The sequence below is a fragment of the Solanum stenotomum genome, chromosome 7 (genome assembly GCF_019186545.1).
Source record: "Solanum stenotomum isolate F172 chromosome 7, ASM1918654v1, whole genome shotgun sequence".
Taxonomy (NCBI): Eukaryota; Viridiplantae; Streptophyta; class Magnoliopsida; order Solanales; family Solanaceae; genus Solanum; species Solanum stenotomum.
Genome location: NC_064288.1, coordinates 25443351 through 25448928, shown reverse-complemented (window position 1 = coordinate 25448928; position 5578 = coordinate 25443351). Strand labels below are relative to the sequence as shown.

Sequence of the window (5578 nt, the reverse complement as noted above, 5' to 3'; positions counted from 1 at the left end):
CAGATCTCGGGCACAATGCAATCTCAGGCATAATGCAATCTCGGGCACATGCAATATCGGGCACAATGCAATCTTCGGGCACATGCAATGATGTAATTCTCAGGCACATGCAATGATGATTGGAGGCATAGACCTTCGTCTTATTGAAAGGATTAAGTGTCATTTGTTGACGAATTTAGACTATTGTAGCGTTGACCCTTCGTCCTATTGTAAGGAGTGAGTGCAACTGCATGTTGATTTGTCATGCTTGATATGAAGTAGCTTGATTCTTTCATTGTTTATTGGCGATTTGTCGAGCTTAATAGCGGTCAGGTGATGTTGAAGTTGTCTTTTGCATCTGTACCTGTTTTCCTGTGTTCAAAGAAAGATTGTGAGTTTAAAGATGGGGGAGGTTGATCTGCTCTGATCGGTGTGCTCCCTTTGACTTGCCATCCAAACCTTTCCGGGCATTTGCTTTGAAGAGAAATGTAAAAAAAAAGGGAGAGAGTTTTTCAAAAAAGCTTTTGAAAATAATATATTGCAAAAGGTAATGTTGAATCTTTGACCATGGCATAGTTTGAAACTTTACAATATCTGACTCAGTATCAGATCTGTTATCTGATCTTTGTTGAAGATTGTAGCTTGATTGTAGTGAATTTTTGAGACCCTCAAAAATTTTGCCCCAGTCTTGATTTGTGCAGGAAATGCTCGTTTGAAGGAATTTTCGAGACCCTCTCAAAAATTCTGCCCCACTTACTGATTTGTGAGAAGAAATGCTTTTGATGGAATTTTTGAGTTCTTCTCAAAAATTCTGCCCCAGTATCGCAAGAAGACGTTTTTTTGAAGGAATTTTTGAGACCCTCTCAAAAATTCTGCCCTAGTTACACAGTCAAAGGGGGAAAATGAGATTTTTATTTTGATAAGACCGAACTCCAAAGGAGTGCCTACGTATCCCCTCTTAAACGGGAATCAGGTCTGACGTAGTTCCAAATACAGAGTAAAAGAGCATGAACAATTTAGATGTAATATCTCTTCACAGCATCTGAGTTGATGGGTTTGGGCCAAACTTCTCCATCCATTTCTGCAAGTATGAGGGCTCCGCCTGTTAATACCCGAGAGACTATGTATGGACCCTGCCAGTTTGGTGAGAATTTTCCCTTTGCTTCATCTTGGTTTGGAAAAACCCGCTTCAGAACCAATTGCCCAGGTGAGAAATGTCTGGGTCTAACCTTTTTGTTGAAAGCTCTGGCCATTCTATTTTGATAGAGTTGACCATGACAAACGACGTTAATCCTCCTTCCATCTATCAATGCAAGATTTTTAGCCCGAATTTGTATCCATTTAGCATCATCCAGCTCCGCTTCCTGAATAATCCTTAGAGATGGTATTTCCACTTCGGCAGGTATCACAACTTCATTACCATATACCAGAAAATAAGGCGTAGCCCCAATAGAAGTTCTGATGGTTGTATGATATCCCAGCAATGCAAAGGGTAACATTTCATGCCAATGTTTGTGATTATCGATCATCTTGCGCAATATCCTCTTGATGTTCTTGTTTGTAGCCTCAACAGCTCCATTCATCTGCGGTCTATATGCTGTATAATTTCGATGATTGATCTTGAACTTCTCACACAATGATCTCATCAAGTCACTATTTAGGTTGGTTCCATTATCAGTGATGATTGACTCAGGAATCCCGAACCTACAGATAATATTATTTTTGACAAAGTCATCCACAATCTTCTTTGTCACTGATTTGTGAGAGGTGGCTTCGACCTATTTGGTGAAGTAGTCAATTGCAACCAGAATGAATCTATGTCCATTGGATGCCGCTGGCTCGATTGGACTAATGACGTCCATGCCCCAAGCTGCAAAGGGCCACGGTGAACTAGTAACATAGAGTTCGTTGGGAGGAACTCTGATCATATATGCATGAGTCTGACATTGGTGACATTTTTGAACATAGCGGATACAGTCTGTCTCCATAGTTAGCCAGAAATATCCTGATCTCAAGATCTTCTTCGCCAGCGTAAAGCCATTCATGTGAGGACCACATGTTCCTGCATGTATCTCTTTAATCAACCTGTTGGCTTCTCCAGCTTCGACACACCTTAGCAACCCCAAATCGGGAGTCTTCCTATAAAGGATTTCTCCACTTAGAAAGAATTGATTCGCTAACCTCCGAATTGTACGCTTTTATACATTTGTTGCATCCTCTGTATACTCACCGCTCTTCAAATATCCTCGAATGTCATTGTACCAAGGCTTTCCATCAGGTTCTTCCTCAACATGAAAACAGTATGCCGGTTGCTCGTATATGTGGATGTAAATAGGATCAATGTAATTATGATCGGGATGTTGAATCATGGAAGATAAGGTGGCTAAGGCATCTGCGAATTCATTCTGGATCCTTGGTACATGTTTGAATTCTGCCTTGATGAACCTTTTGCACAACCTATTCACGCACTCCAAGTGTGGTAACAATTTTCGATTCTTGGTAGCCCATTCGCCTCGGACCTGATGGATCAATAAGTCTGAATATCCTATTATCAACATTTCCTGGACATCCAAGTCAATAGCGCGTCGGAGCCCCAATATGCAAGCTTCATATTCAGCCATATTATTTGAGCAAAGGAACCTGAGTTTGGCTGATACTGGATAATGTTGCCCAGTTGGTGAGATCAAAAGAGCTCCGATGCCGGATCTGCTCAGGTTCTTAGCTCCATCAAAAAACATCCTCCAATCATCATATTCTTCAGAAATGTCTTCCCCGACAAAAGCTACTTCTTCGTCTGGGAAGTAAGTCTTCAACGGTCTATAATCATCATCTACAGGGTTCTCCGCCATATGATCTGCTAATGCCTGTGCCTTCACTGCCTTCTGTGTAACATACACTACGTCAAACTCGCTTAGTAATATCTGCCATTTAGACAGTTTACCTGTAGGCATGGGCTTTTGGAAGATATACTTCAAGGGGTCCATCATTGAAATCAAATAAGTAGTATGCGAGGAGAGGTAGTGTCGCAGCTTCTGGGCGACCCAAGTTAAAGCACAGCAAGTACGCTCCAATAGAGAATATCGAGCCTCATATGATGTAAACTTCTTGCTCATGTAATATATTGCTTGCTCCTTTTTTCCAGTCTCATCATGTTGCCCCAAAATGCAGCTGAAAGCATTATCTAACACTGATATGTATAACAACAGTGGTCTACCAGATTCCGGTGGAACCAACACAGGTGGATTGGACAAGTAATCTTTGATTTTGTCAAACACTTGTTGACATTCGTCTGTCCATTTCACAACTTGAAGATAGGCTCACAAATGACAATAGTCTGGGCTATGAAACGACTGATGTAATTTAGTCGACCCAAGAAACTCATTACCTCTTTCTTACTCTTCGGCGGAGGTAGATCACGAATGGCTTTGATTTTCGATGGATCCAGTTCTATACCTCGGCGGCTGACAATGAATCCCAAGAGCTTTCTAGCAGGAACCCCAAAGACACATTTTGCAGGATTCAACTTCAAGTTATACTTGCGTAGCCTAGCAAAGAACTTTTGCAGATCATCTAGATGATTTGATCCCCTCTTTGATTTGATGATGACATCATCCACATAATCTTCAATTTCCTTGTGGATCATGTCGTGAAACAAAGTGGTCATTGCCCTCATGTATGTAGCCCTAGCATTCTTTAATCCGGAAGGCATTACCTTGTAATTGTAGACACCCTACGGTGTGATGAAAGCAGTCTTCTCAGCGTCGTCCTTGTGCATCTCAATTTGATGATAGCCAGCAAAGCAATCCACGAATGATTGTGTATCATGCTTAGTACAGTTATCAATCAAGATGTGTATGTTGGGCAATGGAAAATTATCTTTGGGACTAGCTTTGTTGAGATCTTGATAATCCACACAGACTCTAACCTTTCCATCTTTCTTCGGCACTGGAACGACATTTGAAAGCCAGGTCGGGTACTCTGTCACTTGAAGGATTCCAGCAACTAATTGTTTCGATATTTCTTCCTTGATTTTCAGACTCAACTCAGGCTTGTATTTTCTCAACTTCTGCTTCACAGGAGGACATGCTGGATCAGTAGGCAATCGATGAGCTACAATTGAAGTGCTTAACCCTGTCATGTCTGCATAGGACCAGGCGAAGATATCCTTATTTTCCATGAGACACTCTGTATACTCTTTTTTGTCCTCTTCTGTCATATAGATGCTTACTCGGGTCTCTTGTACCACTTCTGAATTTCCCAGATTTACTACCTCTGTTTCCACTAGATTTGGGTTGGGTTTTTCCTCGAATTCCTCAACCTTTCTGATTAACTCTTCAGGGACCTCACTTTCTTCGACTTCCTCTAAGTCATTAATGTTAAGCTGTGCAGTCTCATTATATGCCATAGTCTCAGATTCAACATTTTTATAATAGATTTTGTTGGAAAAAGAATAACGCACAAATATAAGATATTAAATAGATGGGAAAATAACTTTATTGATTGAAACTCAAGGGCTTCATAAAACTAGTATTTGAAAACAATAACATAGAACTGAAATTTAAAATTGTTTATTGAAAATTTTAAAATTTGATATAAAAATTTCTTCCACAGCTACCCAAATGCCCGACGAGGTCTGGATGGAGTTGGGGTCCAAATGCTGATGCTGATCCCTGCTTCATTGCTTCCTCTAAGGTCCCTTTTCTCCTCCTCGTTGATCACGACGTTGCAACCCTTTCCTTCCTCCTTGGTCAGAGATAAACCCTTCATGTCTTCCAAAAGATCACCAATGATATATCCCATGAAACCTACTAATCGAAATGATTGGTGCAACGGTGGTATCGGTTTCTTCAATGGATAGTAGTACCCATCTCCAGGTGGTTGCCAATCAAGCCATTCCTCAGTAGTATATTTATATCCCAGGCCAAAAGTGGTTGAATGACGAACAGGTTGTATAGGTTCAACTATTCCTTGCAAATTAACTCCCAAACCTTTGCCGAGCTCGAAACCAAACCAGACCATCATATCTATGATCTTCTGACTGAACCACGGTTGCACTTCAATGTTGCCAACAAGCTCAACTGTATGGTACCTCTCACTGTCTAGATGACCCCCTCCTTCTATCGCATATACAGGATGTCCCTTTTCCCCATGGACTACAACCTCTTCATGATCCCATTCAAACTTCAAGCATTGATGAAGAGTAGAGGGAACTGCTCCAGCCATATGAATCCAAGGACGACCCAATAAGAGGTTATATGAAGATGGAATGTCCAAGACCTGGAAAGCTATTGGGAAAGTAGCAGGACCAATGAGCATGTCTAAGGTTATTTCTCTATTAGTACCCCTCTGAGAACCGTCAAAAACTCTCACATTCATCTTCCAGGTTTGAATCTTTGCACTATCCACGCCTAGCCTTGTCAACGTGCTCAGAGGGCAGATATTCAAACCCGAACCTGAATCAACCAAGGCTTTGGTGATTATCTTGTCCTAATATTGAACTGAAATGTACAAAGTCTTATTATGGGTTGTTCCTTCAATTGGCAACTCATCTTCATGGAAATATATTCGGTATGCCTCAAAAACCTGCCCGACCATTTGG

The 5578-nt window shown here is 41.1% G+C and overlaps 1 pseudogene; it reads right to left on the bottom strand.

Annotated features, from left to right (window-relative positions):
- Positions 1-995: 995 nt before the first annotated feature.
- On the bottom strand, positions 996-3688 carry LOC125869777 (uncharacterized; annotated as a pseudogene).
- Positions 3689-5578: the final 1890 nt, after the last annotated feature.